Here is an 18,997-nt window from a genome sequence, read left to right as displayed (position 1 = left end):
CACCCACCCCTGTTTATTTTTCACTTTCCCATTTTATGGGGATACACTTGGCAAAATGTATACATTTAACATTACACCACGATGACCTGATTGCACATACACACACTGTGCAACGATGAAGACAACCAAGTCAATGACCACGTTCATCACCTCATGTGTCATTGCTTGCTTCAGGTCTACTCTCTGAGCAATTTCCTATTTAGAATACAGTATTACTGGGGCCGGTGCACTGGTGTAGATGGAACAGCTGCCTCCCTGCAGTGCCAGTATCCCGTATAAGCACCAGTTCGAGTCCTGGCTGCTCCACTTCTGATCCAGCTCTCTGCTATGGCCTGGGAAAGCAGTAGAAGATGGCCCAAGTCCTTGGTCCCCTGCACCCATGTGGGAGACCTGGAAGAAGTTCCTGGCCCCTGGCTTCAGATCAGCCCAACTTTGGGCCATTGCAGCCATTTGGGGAGTGAACCAGCAGATGGAAGAACTCTCTCTCTCTCTCTCCCTCTCTCTCCCTCTCTCTCTGCCTCTGCCTCTCTGTACCTCTGCCTTTCAAATAAATAAATATATTTTTAAAAAATGCATAGTATTATTAACGATACATTACTCAGAATTGATTCCTCTTAGGGTAGTGCCACAGTGAAGACACTGCTTGGTACATGCACATCCCATATCAGAGCACCTGCGATGGAGTCCCAGCTCTTCTTCCGATTCCAGCTTCCTGGTAATGGGCACCCTGGGAGGCAGCAGACAACGGCTCAAGCACTTGGGTCCGTCCACCCACATGGGAGACCCGGAAGGAGCTCCAGGCCCCTGGCTCCAGCCCGGCCTGGCCCAGCCTCAGCTACTGCATGCATTTGGAGAGTGAATCTCTCCGTCTCTCTGCCTTTCATATAGGTAAAATAAATAATTTTAAAAGATTTTAACTAAACACTGACTCCTCTTAGAACTGAAAGTTTACGCCCTTTGACCAACATCACCCTGGCCCTTAACAGCCACCTTGCTACTCTCTACTTCTCTGCACTTGAATTCTCTCTCTAAGCCTTCAGTTTTAAGTTAAAAGGCCAAAATGAACAAAAAGAACCAGAACGGGGCCCAACCTTGGGCCTCCTGCCACGCTAAGTTGGTCTAGCAAGACCAAGCTGCCTGCCAGGCTCCCAGCCTGCACTGGGGCGGGCAGAGGCTACTTGCTGCATCTCCCCTGGCTCCTCCCCAGCAGCTGGGCCTGGCCCACCCTGGGGAATTCCGAGTCCATCCTCACACACAGAGCCTTTGGGCGAGGCTAAAGGACACCCAGGTGCTGTTCACTGCAAAACCCCCACCACCAGCAGCCTGCGTGCTCTGATGGTGACCGCACCACGGATGTAACCCCAGGCTCCTGACCCATCACTCAAAGCCACTGCCCACGCACGCCCTCCCCGCCCCACCCCCACTGCACCACACGGATTTCTTTGAAGGGAAAACTGTGGATTTGTGGAGCCTTCTTCCGGGTCCTTTCCTCCTTGTCTCCAGGGAACACTCTGGGAGTTGTTACGTGTTTGAAGAAATGTTATAAGCAGAAATGTTAAAAATAGCAACGGAATCGAAATTTATACCCTAAACAAATCATTCCAGCAGATGGGACTTAAGGCATTTATGATCCCTCTCCAGTCTGGGACTTGTCAAGTCCAGCAGCATGGCTGGCCTGGGAGTGCCTCTCTGACCAACCCCCGTGCTAATTTCAAGACCTCAGGGTGGCCTGGAGGGAGCGGCTTTGCATATGGACTTTAATTACCGGGCCCTAGTTTTGCCAAGAACACACAAAGGGCTTTTCTGGCTGGATGCTGAGGCTTAGGATGAACATGTGGGCTGTGTGGGAGGGGAAAGGAAGAGTGTAATCCCAAACAGGAAGTGGAGCATCCCTCCACCCCCACCCCGCCACCACCATCGTCCCCAGGAAGCCATCAGGCACCAGGGTCATCCAAAATCCCTGACCAAGTGGGCAGAACAAAGCGCATCCTGAGCGCCCAGACCTGCTGCTCCTCCAGCCACACCGCCCAACCCTGGGGTCGTCACTGGATTTTCTCATGGCTCCCGGGGGCCTGTTCCTCTTGCTCTTTCGTATCAGAGCCTCCTGAGTGTTCCTGGATCTCACGGAGCCTGCAGCAGCCCTGCATGCATTCTGGTTGGCCTGAATGCATCCCCATGTCCTAGTTATGTCATCGCAGGCGCCAGCACACAAGGCTTGTTGGGCAGGGCCATGCCTCAGGGTCTCCAGGAGGAACACAGGGCCCAGCCCTGACCAACTGACACCACTTAATCCCTCCAGCCACAGTGTTTGGTTTAAGGATGGGTGTGTGACCCAAACCAGGTACAATCAGCAGGATTCCCAGGATGTGTGTAGAGGGCTCACACTCGGGGTGAAGTCCTCTGCCCTGCTCAGAGCGGACTCCAAGGCCCTCACCTCATTGCTACAGGGAAGAGAAGATCTGAAAATGGAGACAAGCTGGGAGAGTCAGAACAGAGACTGAGAAAGAGAAACCAAGACACTGGTCTTTGGAGTCCTGGATCAAGCCACACCTGAATGAACCCATGCAGATCTTGCAGTAGTATAAAACAATGAATTTCTTTGATGCATAAGCTGGCTTCAGGTCTGTTCCTGTCCATATGCAATTAAAACCATCCTGCTTGATAGAAGTAAGATTGGAAGGCAGGAAGTTAAAACCACCATTCAACCCTAGAGGGATCCAATCCACAAAGAACACCCTTCCTCTGTGGAGCCCTGGAGAGCCTGGCCCAGAACCACAGAGTTCTGGGCTGGAGAGACCCTGAGGACAAAGGCTCCTGTCCAATCACCCTGGCTGACTCTGTTTTCCAGACAGGTAAGGGCCCAGGGAGGAAAAACGTGGTGCCACGAGTGAGAGCCCCACTCCTTCCCACTGTCAACCCAGCATCTCGATGTGCTTGCGACTGAACCTTACAGACTTAGTCACCCATAGCCAATGTCTCTCAACCACACAGTTACCACAACAATGTCCTCTTTCCATGTGGAAGGTCTCGCTCCCAGCAAGCTCCTGAGGGGATGCCCTTCGCCTCTCACAATGGCCGGTCCTTCCTTTCCTGGTTCCCTGCTGGAGTCCAGCCTCGCATTTCTCCCTCTGCCCCATGCTGCCCTTTCAGTCACTCAAAACCTTCCCCTGACTTCTGAACTGGACTGCAAGCCGCCTGCGGAAAGAACTTAAGAACCTACACACGCTTGCAGTTCCACCCTGTTCTACCTCAAGCCATCAGTCGACTCCCTGTCCCTACACATCCTTTCCCTGTTCTCACAAGGAGCTGGACCGCACACTGCCCAAGCGGTACACGTACACACGCGCACACGGGTGCTCGCACATACAACTACATGAACTTCTCACTTGGAGTTATCAGCATCTTCATGACAGTCCAGGGGCATTTCTCCCTAGCAGATCTCACAGCCAGCTGAAATAGTTTTCAATGGTTCAGGAAGGCAGTGGAAAATAAGTCCAAGTGTCTATTTCTTGCTGCTCCCTTTGATGACATGATCAGTTATTTAAGCTTCCTGTGACTACATGCCCTATTTCTGTGACAGACTGATGCCACTGGCAGGCTCTGATGTTGGCCAGGACCTGCTAACAGCCGGATGGAAAGCTCTGTGGTATTGTCAAGCAGGATTATTGCTCTCCAGGACCTAGAGTGCAGCTGGCAGCCCTGAGGACCACAGGTATTGTTTTTACACCCCTTTCAGAGTATCTTGGGAGCTTCCAGGTCCCTGGAGAAAAAGCTGCAGGGTTTTCATGACTCCAGACTCTCTCGTCCAGGAACTTTGGACTGAGAAGGCAAAAGTTAACACAGGATGTAAAATGAACAAGTGATACCTCGAGTGGACGCAGCCGCCCTGATCCTGCACCTGAGCACAGGTACCATCTCATAACCAGTGTCTTCTTTTGCAAAGAGTTGTTCTGAGCCGGCACCGTGGCTCACTAGGCTAATCCTCCACCTTGCGGCGCCGGCACACCGGGTTCTAGTCCCGGTTGGGGCGCCGGATTCTGTCCTGGCTGCCCCTCTTCCAGTCCAGCTCTCTGCTGTGGCCTGGGAAGGCAGTGGAGGATGGCCCAGGTGCTTGGGCCCTGCACCCCATGGGAGACCAGGAGAAGCACCTGGCTCCTGGCTCCTGCCATCGGATCAGCGCGGTGCGCCGGCTGCAGCGGCGGCCATTGGAGGGTGATCCAATGGCAAAGGAAGACCTTTCTCTCTCTGTCTCTCTCTCACTGTCCACTCTGCCTGTCAAAACAAAACAAAACAAAAAACAAAAAAAAAAAAAAACAAAAAAAAAAACAAAGAGTTGTTCTGGAGAAACAAAAACAAAGGAAAGAAAAAAATTAAAGACACTTGCCAGATTGCCTTTCTTATTACCATTATTAACATAACTTTAATCAGAAATGTGCCTCAAGGTTTTTCTTCCTAATATCCAGCTTCAGGGGGTGGGCATTTGACCTAGGAATTAAGATGCTGGTTAAGACACCTGTGTCCCATACTTGAGTACCTGGGTTCAAATCCCAGCTCCAGCTCCTGATTCTAGTTTCCTGCTAATGGAGACCCTGGGAGACAGCACATGACGGCTCACATACTTGGGTTCATGCCTCCAACATGGGAGAACTGGATTCAGTTCTCAGCTCTTTAGTCAAGCCCTGGACCCAGCCCCAGCACTTGTGAGCATTTGGAAAACCTAACAGTGAATGGGGGTGCTCTCTCTCTCACTCTCTCCCTGTGTGCATGCACGTGTGTGCACGCGCGTGTGTGCACATGTGCATGCATGTGCATCTTCTTCTGCTTCTCAAAGAAGGTGGGAGATGGATTTCTCTGTCTCTCCCTCTCTGTCACTATGCCTTTTGAATAATAAATCTTCCCACAATAAATAAATAAAAGATCCAGAGATAGGCATTCAGCGTATTAGTTAAGCTGCCAGCTGAGTCACCTATACTAGAATGTCTGGGCTTGAGTTCTGGCTCCATTCGCCTCCCAGTATCCTACTGATGCAGACCCTGATAGACAGACGGTGACAGCTCAAGTACTTAAGACCCTGCCACCACATTAAAGACCCACACTAGGGCTGGCGCCGTGGCTCACTTGGCTAATCCTCCGCCTGCGGCACTGGCACCCGATTCTAGTCCCAGTTGCTCCTCTTCCAGTCCAGCTCTCTGCTGTGGCCGGGGAGGGCAGTGGAGGATGGCCCAAGTGCTTGGGTCCCTGCACTCACATGGGAGACCAGGAGGAAGCACCCGGCTCCTGCCTTTGGATCAGCGCAGCGCTGGCCGTAGGGGAGTGAACCAGCGGAAGGAAGGCATTTCTCTCTGTCTCTCTCTCAGTGTCTATAACTCTGTGTGTGTCTCCCTCACTGTCTAACTCTGTCAAAAAATAAAAAAAAAGACAAAAGACCCACACTCGGTTCTGGGCTCCTGGCTTCAGCCTGGCCCAGCCCTGCCTTTTGCAGGCATGTACGGAATAACCAGTATATGGGAGACTGATCCCTCCCACATGCCTGTGTCTCTGTCTCTCTACCTTTGAAATAAATAAAATAAATAGATTTTAAAACCAAACTTCTAAAGTAGATTTCATCATGAAACTGAACATCTCCCTTTCCCAGACTGACCCCTTCACTCTACGGGGTGAACCCCGTGCCGCCACCTGCTCTCCCTGCTCCGTCCCGCCAGGCCAGCCTCCAGTAGAGGTTGCCCCTCTACTGCCTGGGGCCTCAGCTTCAGCCTCCCGAAAGGCCACCAGGAGCGCAGGTGCCCCAGGGAAGTGAGCTCCCAGTGGGTGGATTCGACCAGTGGGCAACAGGAGCCAGAGCAGTGCAGGGAGAACGCCAAATCGTCCTGGCTCCTTCTCCTTCCAGCCATGCCAGGTACGATCCCCACTGCTTGTTGTCCGAAGCAGCCCCATGCGCTAAGCGATTTCCTTGGAAATGCGTCCGACGTGCAGGACCGAGGCACCCTATAACATCTTCCTGTGCCATGCTCATCCTCATCCTGGAACTGCACCTTCCAAAAAAAAGCATCAGCCCCTTGCCCTTGCCTCACGCCCTGCTCTCCGGGGGACCAGAGCTAAGACGTCCATTGTTGGAGGCTAGCGCTGTGGCACAGTGGGTGGAGCTGCTGCCTGTGATGCCAGCATCCCATACAGCTGCCAGTTCGAGTCCCAGCTGCTCCACTTCCCATCCATCTCCCAGCTGCAGTGCGCTTCAGGGCTCCCAGCTTCACTGGCAGGGCTTTCTGGTCACCCAGGCTAGCAATGTGGCGCTCCGTCCTTTTCACTTGTGCTGGGTCCTGCTGCTGCTGACCAAGGCACTCCCTCTGGCTTCCACATCTGCCCTCTCTTTTCCAATCCCACTGTTTGGGCTCACGTCCTTTCACCCGCAGTATCGGCAAGGCCTCCTACGGGGCTTCCCCTCGCACCTTCAACAGTGGGAACTAACACGGGCGCTCAGGCCGCGAAGTCCTGAGAGCACCAAGAACAGTGCAGTACAAGATGTAGGCACTCAACACTGTCAGAGACACAGATGGGCCTTCAGCTGGACCAATCAGGCCTGGGTGCTGGGTCTGTGACCTCCCCATCACTGACTTGCACTCTGACCGCACCACCAGCCTCACTCTGTTGACCGTGACAAGGTGTCCAGTGAACTCCCACACGAGCAGGGCCCAGGGCATCCACCTCCACGCAGTCCTCCCATCCGCCATGTCAGCAGGCCCCGTGTTTCCAGGTAACGTATGGACTCTTCGAGCTTGGCTGGCCTGACCAGCACTCCAGCCGCACTGAGCCTCGAGCTCTCCCCCAGGAATTCCTCCACAGACCTCAGCAACTGCACACCCTGAAGCGCTGCTTCGTGCTGTTTCGTCCTGCATCTGAACCACTGCGGACACGGGTCCCAGAATCTCCCCCAGGAATCTCAGTCCCCACAACACAATCTCCATGGCAGCCCATGAAGCTTCTCTGAAAACCCTCCCACCAGCCCGGTTTTCAGCCCTCTCTCCTCAGTAACTCTGTGTGGGCCCGATTTGCTTCTGTCTTTGTCCTTGCTAGCCAGGTCACTGAATCGGTTTTAGCACGCCGCTTCTTGCATCAAGAACAGACCTTGTCTGTCCCCCCCGCCGTAGATTCTTAGGTGACAGGGACTGTCCCTCAGCCCAAGCTGAACTTCACTTTTAATTTTAAGCTTAGCTTTCCAGCTATCTTGCTCTCTCCGAGCCTGCACATCTGGAACCATTCACAAAGTGGTGGCTGAAATTTCCACTAATTCAAATGGAATGCTAGGGATGGAGGCCACTGAGAGGCCCTTGGCTTCCCCCAGGATGCAGGGCAAGGAGGAGCTCCACTCCAAGTACATGCTGCAAGGAACAACCTAGGGAGCACCCCTGGGGGTGGAGCCCGGAACCGGTGGCACCAGAGCAGCCCAGCTCCATCTGCGGTGGCCTTTGGCATGTCCAGTCACCATGGACAATGCCATGGACTCAATACGTTCCCCCAGAAACCACTGGTTGACCCTTAATCTTCAACATGACCCTCTCTATCTGCTGCTAGAGACTTCAAGAGGTAACGGAGGCAAAATGAGACCAGAGGTAAGGCCCTAAGTCAACAGGAGTTATGAGAGGAAGGAACGGCTTCCCTCACTCCAGCACATAGGGACGAGGGGGAAGGAGGCCGTCTGTGAGCCAGGAGGGGAATCCTCGCCGGAACACAACCACGTCTCGTATTCTCGGAGTTTAGAACTATGACAACTCAGCTCCTAGCTCCTGTCTTTCACCCAAGCTGCACCACTGTGCGACGGCAGCCCGAGCTAGCACAGCAAGCTCTACGCTCACGCCCAGTCCACGTGATCACAAGAATTACCAGCAAGGAAAGTAGGCAGCAACGCACATGAAAACCAAGCTCCGTCTGCCAATACATACTGATACAATAACTGCTCCGGGTAATTATGAATGCTATACAAACACAATTATTCATAGTCACTTGCAAATTCAGGGTAGAACGATCTGGAAAGATACACACTAAATGGATAATGAGGGTCACCCTTGCAGAAGAAAGGGGAGGGGGGAGGGGAGAGCATTGGCCAGGAGGTTGGTAGGGAGGGACTTCTACTGCAGTATGACTGTTCTCACGCATTCACGCCTAAAAGAGAAAGCTCAGACCCTTGGAAATACCTGCTCAACGAGGGGGAAGGCAGCGTGCAGGGCAGAGTGCGCTGCGCTTCCTGTTGACAGGCAATCCTACACCACAGCTTTTCTGTGGGATGTGGAAATGTAAGCACTTGGCAGGTGCTGAGAGCTTGTCTGTTAACAGCTGCATCCCCAGTACCTGGCACGGCACCTGTCACACAGCATAGTAAATGCACAAACATTTGTTGCTTGGATGCACGAATGCAGGAATCACTGTGGGGTAGCAGACAGAGCTCAACAGCAAAGTTTGCTGGGAAGGTCTGGCCTTGCCAGGAGATGCACTTGACACCCCAGAACCCAAGACCAGATGACTGTGGAAGGCACCCTTGGGTGCGGCACGTGCAGGATCTGGCTGGCTCTGAGGTTTAGAAGGGACCCTGGGTGGCACACGATCCAGGACGAAGGTCATGGGGAACAGAACTCTGGAAACCCAGCCCTTACAAGCGACACTGAGACCCCCAACAAGACCATATGCCCCACTGCTACCAGATAAGCAAGCGTCACAAGTTCCTGCGTGGCCCTCATAGACAGCCTGCCCTCCTGAAACATCTGGGACGGAAACGTCTGGTTTCAAGGTCAATGCCGAGCCTCAGCACAGCACACTGTGAAGAGCACGGGCTCTGAAACTGCCTGGGGTTCCCACCCCGGCTCCATCACCGAACAGAGTGTGCCGACCTTGCTGGAGCTCCGTTTTCCCCAGTGCTGTGAGCATGGTCCAAGCGCACTCCACGGAAGGCACTCAGGAGGGTGCCTGGTCCGAGGAAAGAGGTGAGAGGCCAGTGAACCTCAGGGGAGGGGAAGACAGCCACGTGAACCAGAGGGTACGCACACAGAACTCGGGATTCCAGCTCCTGGAGGCAGAACACCTTGCATCGCAGCCCACATCTGCTGGTCACTGAGATCACCTCTAGATAGGTTCAGCTGGCTTCCGATGAAGGCGGAGCACAGCAGCAGGCCTGGCTCAGCAGACACGCCCACCCCTCTTCGAGGTCACTCACTCACTCACCTAGGTGCTGTCGGGCAGAGGTTTTACAGATCTAATTAAAGGCCCTAATTAGTCAATTCAGTAAAAAGATTTCCTGACTTATCTGAAAGGCAAAGTTACAGAGAGACAGAGACAAAGATCTTCCATCCACTAGTTCACTCCTCAAATGGCTGCAACAGCTGGGGCTGTGCCAGGCGGAAGCCAGGAGCCTGGAACTCCATCTGGGTCTCCCACACAGGTGGCAGGGACCCAAGCACTTGGGGCCATCTCCCAACTGCTTTCCCAGGCACATTAGCAGGGAGGCAGGTTGGAAGTGGAACAGCTAGGACTCGAACTGGCGCTCAAACAGAAGGCCAGCATTGCAGGCTGCCGCTGAACCTGCTGAACCCACAATGCCAGCCACTATGATACATTTCTGAAAAATCTCTCTCTCCTGCTGCATGTGCTTCTCTGGTTGAATCATTTTCCATGAATGCTAACCTGAGTGTATAATGAAGCCCCTAGCTCTTGTCCTTATCAAGCCTGTTATATAGGTCTGGGGCTGTGAGCACCAGAGTCCCCGCAATTCTCATTATAGTGATGCTCCAAGATGCCAGTGGAGACGCTGAACCACCGCTTCTAGGGGAAATACCAGACTAGGCTGCCGTGCGCCTCCGCTCAAAGCATTTGTGCCAGCTGAGGAACACGTCAACTCGGCTTTGCCTGCGCTTCTGTCCAGACACACCTCCCTCACCATATATCGCTGCCTCATTAGCATGGAACTCACGGCCAGCGGCGTGTGACTCACGTCTGAATGGAGCGCATCCAATGCACATTTTCTGGGTGAGGCACGTGAGCCCTCCTTGGCTTTGGTACAGCACACAGCACGATGCTTGGGGCCCACTGCAAACAGCAAAATCACCAAGAAAATGCACACAAACCTGAACCATGTGGTGCCAGGCCCTGCTGCGAGGACACTGGCGGGCGGGGTGAGAGCTGAGAGAGCAGAGCGAACCTCGCTCCGTCTCAGTGTCACTCACAACTTTTGCTACTCCAAGCAAAAGTGACCACATGGGCACCAGGGGCACTGAGCCGGGGGATCACAAAGAACGCTGCGTGGGCGTGAACACACAAACACGGCCTCTAGGAATAATGGGGCCAGGCGCTGCTTTCCACCCTCTCTCCTGTCTCAGCCAGCCCTGTCGGGGTTTTCCTGTCTTAGTGCACCCTCACCCACTTCCCTCTGTCCTCATCTTTGTCCCTGGCAAGCCCAGCTGGGCCTCGTCTGCTGCTCACTCGGTTTCTCCATAGGAGGACGCCAGCCCAATGACCAGCATGGAGCCTGTGGCCACGACCTAGGCAAGAGGTCGCAGGGCCCAGCAGAAGGCAGGGGCGGGGAAGATGGGGAGGAGAGCCAGGAGGGCCGGATTCTCCCGTGGTGTAGGCCCAAGGGCATGTGGGCTCGGGGAAAAGGGGACGAAGGGTACTGATCTCATAAAAACCAGCAAACACCCCGGCCCTGGGTTCCAAATGAGGACACGAGAGGTGGCGTCTCTGCGGGAAGATGAGGGTTCCATTTGGGAAGCACTCACAAGGCCCACACCGTGTTCACAGAGAGAAGAAAGCAGCTCTGACTACTGCGAGCAGACCAGGACATCCCTAAAAGGTATGTGGGGACCGATGAGATTTCCAGAATGGTCAGGGAACCAAGGACAGCACCCATGCAGCCAGCACCCGATACATTCAGGCCGCACCCCAGCCAAGAGCCCCTTGCCCACACCTCTGGACCTAGGTTCTGCCATCCACAGCCCTGGCTGGGGCCTCTGCTGCTGCTGCCGCCCCAGAGCCCGGATGTGGCCCGCACTGCCACCCTCACCTGGTCAGAGGCCATGTGCCTGTGCTCCAGCCGGGGAGGGCGGGTCTCCGGGGTGGGGAGTAGGTTCTGTCCCGCGAGAAGGGAGATTCTCCAGAGCCGCTCAGATGTTCAGCCGCCAAAGAGCACAGCGCAGGTCTGGTGCCGCAGGGTTAGGGACAGACCAGCAGTAACAGCCCCACTTGTGAGCGCTTACTACACATCAGGCACCACACAAAATGCTGCACTCGCACTGGCTGGGATGAAATTACACAGAAAGCGGGAAGCGGGTGTGGAGAAGAGATCGGGGAGAGAAAGCCGTACGAAGGTGGCCAGCTGGCCCCGTCTGTCCAGCTGGCCTGGCCGGCTGGCCGGCAGACAGGTGTTTCCCAGGAGGCTGGACCTGCAGGGCTAACCTGCATCCCAGCCTATCCACCTGTGGAGAGTGAATCTTGGTTTCTCGGTTTATAAAATGGGTACAGCGAAAGTGACTCCCTCATGGGGTTACTGTAGAAGAGCAGCGGTAGGTACAAAGCACGTTGGCAAATATCAATTAGGAACACAAAATGTGTCAGGAATCACACAGATTAACTCCCAGAAAACCTGCGTATGCCCGTATCATAATAAATGCTATCAAAGAGATTTCAATCGAGAACTTAATAACTCCAAGCTATGCTTCAATAATTTTCACGTATTTATATTTTCATTTTTATGTGAAAGACAGAAAGAGACAAAGATAGAAGATTTCCATCCATTGGTTCACTCCTCAATGACCTGGAACAGCCAGGAGCCCAGAACCCAGCCCAGGTCTCCCACGTGGATGCCATAGACCAGGTACCTGACCCATCATCTGTGCCTCTCAGGATGTGCACTGAAAGGAAGCAGGAATCACAAGCAGAGCTGGAACCCAGCCCCAGGCACTGCAATATGGCATGCAGCATCCCAAACCCTGCTCTGAATGCCCATCCCCAAGCTTTGCTTTCAATCCATAAATTCTTCTCGCATCCCCATCTGTGTGGTGGGTAAAGCTGCAGGGGACTGGAAGAAAGAGCCGTATCAGGATTACTGCTACCGGACATCCCAGTATTTCAGGCAGGCAAGACAGGCTGAGCCAACACGGAGGAAAACAAGAAACAGAAATCTCAGATGGAGGAGAAACGGATTGGGGAGACGGAGGAATTGCCAAGAGACAAAGGTAGACAACTGGGTCCCGGGCTGCAGAGGAGCCGGTAGGTCAGGAACACACACTACCTCACGAAGCAGAAGACGACACGTGAGTTAACAGGAAAACCCAAGGAACGCCAGTTCACAGCACCCAGGGAGTAACGGAGACTGGGTTACTCTCCTACCTCACCTGAGAAGAACAGCCCATTTTATGAAACAACAGTTTTCAGACATAGCACAAGACAGCGGGGCTGAAACAAACCCGGTGAGCCACAGTGCAGGAAGGGCTAGGGGCTGGAATAACCCCCAGAGCTCACGCAGGACCGAGAGCAGTCAGCCTGCAGCCAAGCAAGTAGAAGATCACCTGCCTCGCGCAGAACAGCACTCCTTAGGGGCTGAGTCCACATCAGCTATGGCCAGACACTGGCAGGCTTCCTGAAGAACAGGCGACTAGCTCAGGCGTGGGCTCATTCAGCCACTGCTGGGACTACACGATTCTTCCAAAGAAGGCAAAAGCAGCCACAGACAATCCACATCCCACTAGGCCGGGCTGCCTCCAGCACAGCTTGATTTCCCAATCCAGGCAGCAGAACCGTGGGTCACAGCGTGTCTACTGCTGCCTCCGATCGCAGGCTAAGGGTCAGGCTGCACTCTAACCACACTGAGCAGAAAGCTCACCCTCGTGACACAGGCCAGGGCATGGGTGCTGGGCACTGAGGACTTTCCCTTGCCATGCCTACCTGCACACCTGTGGCTTCTCCATGATGGGAGGGGGCCCACACAGATGGAGAGGGTTGCACAGAGTCCCTCTAGACAAGAACCAGGGGTAAACCAGGGTGAAGCCGGGGTACAGGGAGAACCTATGCTGTTAAGAAAGGGGGCCTGGCTCCCCAGCTGTGCATGGAAATGGAGAAAATCCAAGGACCATAATTGTGCCCCAGAACAAAGTCCAATAATGCTCACAAGAACACAAAAACTCCAACACTAAATAACACAGAAGTCACAACCTTTTTTTTTTTTTTTTTTTTTTTTTTTTGACAGGCAGAGTGGACAGTGAGAGAGAGAGACAGAGAGAAAGGTCTTCCTTTTCCGTTGGTTCACCCTCCAATGGCCGCTGCGGCCAGCGCACCGCGCTGATCCAAAGGCAGGAGCCAGGTGCTTCTCCTGGTCTCCCATGGGGTGCAGGGCCCAAGCACTTGGGCCATCCTCCACTGCCCTCCCGGGCCATAGCAGAGAGCTGGTCTGGAAGAGGGGCAACCAGGACAGAATCCGGCGCCCCGACCGGGACTAGAACCCCGTGTGCCGGCGCTGCAAGGCGGAGGATTAGCCTATTGAGCCACGGCGCCAGCCCTAGAAGTCACAACCTTTGACACCCAGTCTCAAGTCGCCAAGGATGAGGGCGCCAGCGCGGTGGTGCAGTGGATTAACCCGCAGCTTGTGAAGCCTGCATCCCACATCAGAGCGCCAGTTCAAGTCCTGGCTACTCCGCCTCCAATCCAGCTCCCTGCTAATGCACCTGGGAAGGCAGTGGAAGATGGACCAAGCACTTGGGCCCCTGCACCCATGCAGGAGACCTTGATGGAGTTCTGGGCCCCTGGCTTCGACCAGGCCCAGCCTTAGCTGTCAGGGCCGTTTGGAGAATAAACCAGCATGTAGAAGAACTCTTTCTCTTTCACTCATCCTTTTTTTTTTTTATAAAGATTTATTTATTTATTTGAAAGTCAGAGTTACACAGAGAGAGAAGAAGAGGCAGAGAGAGAGGTCTTCCATCCGCTGGTTCACTCCCCAATTGGCTGCAATGGCCAGAGCTCACTGATCTGAAGCCAGGAGCCTGGAGCTTCCTCCAGGTCTCCCACATGGGTGCAGGGGCCCAAGGACTTGGGCCATCTTCCACTGCTTTCCCAGACCATAGCAGAGAGCTGAATTGGAAGTGGAGCAACCTAGACTAAAACTGGCACCCATATGGGACGCCAGCACTGCAGGCGGTGGCTTTACCTATCACTCATCCTTTCAAACATAAATCTTGTTGTAGCCATTTGGAGAGTGAACCAGTGGGTGCAAGATTTCTGCTGCTCTGTATCTCCACTTACAAATAAAATAAATCTTTAAAAAAAAAAAAAAAAAAAAGTTACCAGGGATGCAAGGAAGTAGGAAAATATGCTCCATCACAAAAAGAAAAATCAATCAAATGGAACAGTGCTAGAAACATCACAGGTGACAGCACTAATATAGAAAAACACCACAGTGGCATTATAACTATGTGCGCTCTAGAAAGTAAATGGAAAACATAGCATGTTAAGACACCGAAGATGGAAAAAGTTATAAATCAAACTCGAGGATGAAAAATACAATGTCTGCAATGTAAAAATAAATCAGATGGGATTCGGAGCAGAACAGACGCCGCAGAACAAGAGATTCATGAACGTAAAGACCTAGCAGTAGAAACAATCTAAAATGAAATATGGACAAGAAAAAAACAAGCAGAACTTCAGCAAACTATGGGTAGGAGACGCCAAACAGGCTCACATATGTGTAACTGGGATCCGAAAAAAAGACAGGAATGGGGTAGGAGTAAAAGATAATATATCTGAATAAATAATGGCCATGAATTTTCCGAATCTGATAAAAACAATAAAAGCGCATATGCATGCTTCCTACTCCTGCAGCCAAAGAAACCTAAGAAGGACTACAGCGGTAGCAGCCAGAGTCATGCAGGAGCAAAGGAACCGTCCTCCTGGAGCTGCACACCCGGCAGAGGTGCTTCCCAAAGCAGAGGAGGAGAGAGCGCCTTGGACCCTACGTGAGACGTGAGCAAGGGCTCCCTTCACACGGAGGCAACACCACCCGCAAAACTGGACTCACGCGAAAGAACAAAGAGAGCCTCAAAGGAAAACCTAAGCCTCTTCAATACTTTTTATAAAATCTCCCTGAAAGAGCAGCGACCGCTGAAAGGAAAAATCAAGGGCTGTCACTGTGGCACAGCAGGCTAAGCCACTACCTGTGACCCGGCTTCCCCTATAAGCAACAATTCAAGTCCAGGCTCCCCGCTTCTGATCCAGCTTCCTATTAAAGCTGGGAAAGCAGCGAAAGATGGCCCAAGGGCTTGGGCTCCTGCACCCATGTAGGAGACCTGGATGGAGTACCTGGCTTCTAATTCTAGTCTGGCCCAGACTTGGCTAATGCGGTCACATGTAGAGTGAACCAGAGGATGGAAGATGTGTATGTGTGTGCGCATGTTCATGTGCGTGTCCATCTCTCTCTGGTGCTTTCAAATATATAACTAAATCTTTAAAATAAGGAAAAACAGTAGCAAATTCCTGCAGGGTTTATGACGCAAGCGAAAATAAAACCAAGGTCAACAAAGGTCACGAAGGGGCCAAAGGGCGGAGATTGCCAGCTGTTAAGTTTCTTTTACTCAGCACCAAATAGTTACTTGAAGAACAGCTGCAGAAGTTAAAGATTCCAACTGTAGGGGCCTGCACTGTGGTGCAGTGGGTTAACGCCCTGGCCTGAAGCATCAGCATCCTATATGGGTACCGGTTTGAGACCCAGCTGCTCCACTTCAGTCCAGCTCCTGGATAACGTGCCTAGAAAAGCAGTGGAAGACAGTCCAAGTGTCCCTGCACCCACATGGGGGACCTGGATGAAATGCCGGGTTCCTGGCTTTGGTCTGGCCCAGCCCTGGCTGCTGTGGCCATTTGGGGGAGTGAACCGGTTGATACAACTTCTCTGTCTCTTCTCTCTATATATAACTCTACCTTTCAAATAAATAAATCTTTAAAAAGCTAAACAGAGGCCGGCGCCGCAGCTCACTAGGCTAATCCTCCGCCTTGTGGAGCCGGCACACCGGGTTCTAGTCCCGGTCAGGGCGCCGGATTCTGTCCTGGTTGCCCCTCTTCCAGGCCAGCTCTCTGCTGTGGCCAGAGAGTGCAGTGGAGGATGGCCCAAGTGCTTGGGCCCTGCACCCCATGGGAGACCAGGATAAGTACCTGGCTCCTGCCATCGGATCAGCACGGTGCGCCGGCTGCGGTGCGCCGGCCGCAGCGATCCAGCCACGGCGGCCATTGGAGGGTGAAACAATGGCAAAGGAAGACCTTTTTCTCTGTCTCTCTCACTGTCCACTCTGCCTGTCAAAAAAAAAAAAAAAGCTAAACAGAAAACATATCTGATAAAGATGCATATACAGAATATATACAAGGGAATATTATTCAGCCTTTAAAAAGGAGATTCTGGAGCTGGCACTGTGGCATAGTGGCTACAGCCAGTGCCTGTAACACCAGCATCCCATGTAGGTGCCAGTTCATGTCCTGGTTGCTCTACTTCTGATCCAGCTCCCTGCTAATGTGCCTGGAGAAGCAGCAACGGATGGTCCTAGTACTTGGGCCCCTGCAGATATGTGGGAGACCTGGAGTAAGCTCCTGGTTCCTGGCTTCGGACCAGCCTAGCCCTGGTCAATGCAGCCATTTGAGTAGTCACACAGTGGATAGAAGATCGATCTCTCTCTCTCTCTCTTTCTCTCTCTCTCTCTCCTTGTGTGTGTGTGTGCTTATGTATGTGTGTATATGTCTGTGTGATCTCCCCCTCTCTGTATGTAACTCTTGCAAATAAATAAATAAACCTTAAAAAAAAAAGGAGATCCTGCCATTTGCCACAGGGATGGACCTAGAAGATAGTGTGCTACGTGAAATAAGCAAGACACCCAAAGAAAAATGTAGCATGGGGGCTGGTGTTGTGGCGCATCAGGTAAAGCTGTTGCCTGCAGCACAGGAATCCCATATGGGCACTGGTTCAAGTTCAGCTGCTCCACTTCTAACCCAACTTTCTGCCAATGCATCTAGGGAAGCAACAGAGGATGGTCCAAAGAGTTGGGCCCCTGCACTCACATGGGAGACCTTGAAGAAGCTCCTGGCTTTGGTCTGGTCCAACACCAGCCTTTGCAGCCATGTGGGGAGTGAACCAGAAAATGGGAAATATCTTCCTCTTTTTTTTTTCCTCTCTCTCTCCCCCCTTCTATCTCTGCCTTTCAAACAATTAAATCAATCTTAAACAAAAAAAGAGAAGAAAAATATAGCATAATCTCAGTTACATGTGAAGTCTTTAAAAAGTTGAATACACAATGATAGAAAATAAAGCAGTGGTTTCCTTGGGGGGAAGAAGGCTATGAGAGGATACAAAGTGGCAGGTAAGAGGATAAACAGGTTGAGAGATCTTATGTACAACACAGGACTACAGTAAGAAAACAGTACTGTGCTTGGGATTCCTGCTAAATGAGTAGATTTTAGCTGCACTTACCACAGAAACAAAAAATTAGGCAAACATGTGAGATGATGGATATTTTCATTTTCTTCTCTATAGTAACCATTTCACTACCTAAATGTATCTCATGACATCATGTGATACACCTTAAATATGTAATACAACAAGATTTATTTTAAAAATAGATAAAGGGGAGGGGGCAGAGCTGTGGCACAGTGGGTTCAACTGCCGCCTTCTGATACAGCTTCCTGCTAATGGGCCTGGGAAAGCAGCAGAAGATGGCCCGAGTGCTTGAGCCTGAGACCCTGCGACCCACTTGGGAGATTCAAATGAAGCTGCTGGCTCTTGGCTTCTGCCCGGGCAACCCCAGCCATTGCAGGAATTTGGGAAGTGAACCAGTGGATGGAAGATCTTTCTCTGTGTGTCTCTCTCTCTGTAACTCTGCCTTTCAAATACAGTAAATAAATCTTCATTTAAAAAAAATAGATACAGGGATGGGTCAAACAGTTAAGACACCCCAGAGGCCCATGCATACTCTACCAGAGTACCTGGTTCCTCTCCCAATTTCAACTTCAGGCTAATGCACACCCAGGCAGGCAGCAGGCAAGTCCCTGCCACTCACATGGAAGACCTGGACTGAGTGCCCAGCACATGGCTTCAGCCCAGCCTGGTCTAGGTCGTTGTAGGCATCTGGGGAGTGAACTAGCCAATGGGAGAGATCTCTCTTTCTCTCTCCCCATCTCTCTCTCTCTCTCTCCCCATCTCTCTCTTTGGGCTTTCCAAATATAAATAAATATAGATACATATACAGAACATGTAAAGAACTCTTACAATTCAATGATACAAAGAAAGGACTTGATAAAAGTAAAGTAAAACAGATATTTCATTAAAGAAGAGACATTGATGGCAAATAAGCACAATGAGATACCACAACAGATCCTTTTGAATGGCTAACAATTTAAAAGATTGACAATCTTAAGTGTTGGCAAAGATGTAGAAACAACTGAAACTCTGATACATCACTAATGTGGATGAAAAATGACACAAGCTCTTTACAAAACTGTCTGATGGTTTCTTACACACATACACCCACCAGATGATCCAGAAACCCCATCCCTAGGTATCCACCCAAATCCATTAAAAATGTTTATCTACACAAAGATTCACATGTCAAGGCTCATAGCAGTTTTAGTCACAATGGCCGAACACTGGAAACTGACACAACCATTAACACAGATGAGTAAACAAAATCAGGTTTACTCCCATGATGGATAATTACTGAACTGCTACAATCAGCAAATGACCAAGAGATGCAGCAACGTGAATGAATCCCAAAGTCATCATGGGAAATGAAAGAAGCCAGACACCCAAAAAACAACCAATTGTATGACTTAATTTATGTGAAATTCAGAAAAGGCAATGTGTTTTGTGTCAGTTTTTTAAAAAAAAGAGTCTGATTCCTCAACACAATCAAAGCAATTTATGATAAACCCACAGCCAGCATCCTACTGAATGGGAAAAAGTTGGAAGCATTCCCACTGAGATCCAGAACCAGAC

General features: G+C 51.7%; 2 long non-coding RNA genes across 4 annotated transcripts in view; one reads left to right on the top strand and one right to left on the bottom strand.

Annotated features, from left to right (window-relative positions):
• The window catches only part of LOC138850171 (uncharacterized), a 304,111-nt gene that overhangs the window by 219,661 nt on the left and 65,453 nt on the right, over positions 1-18,997 (bottom strand). The window lies entirely within an intron of this gene.
• On the top strand, positions 10,619-17,923 carry LOC138850052 (uncharacterized). The gene is made up of 2 exons (XR_011389422.2): positions 10,619-10,834; positions 17,685-17,923. It is a non-coding gene; the product is annotated as an uncharacterized LOC138850052 (long non-coding RNA).

Source organism: Oryctolagus cuniculus, chromosome 6 (genome assembly GCF_051225735.1).
Source record: "Oryctolagus cuniculus isolate XC-2025 breed Fujian yellow rabbit chromosome 6, ASM5122573v1, whole genome shotgun sequence".
NCBI lineage: Eukaryota > Metazoa > Chordata > Mammalia > Lagomorpha > Leporidae > Oryctolagus > Oryctolagus cuniculus.
This window is presented reverse-complemented; position numbering and strand designations above follow the sequence as displayed.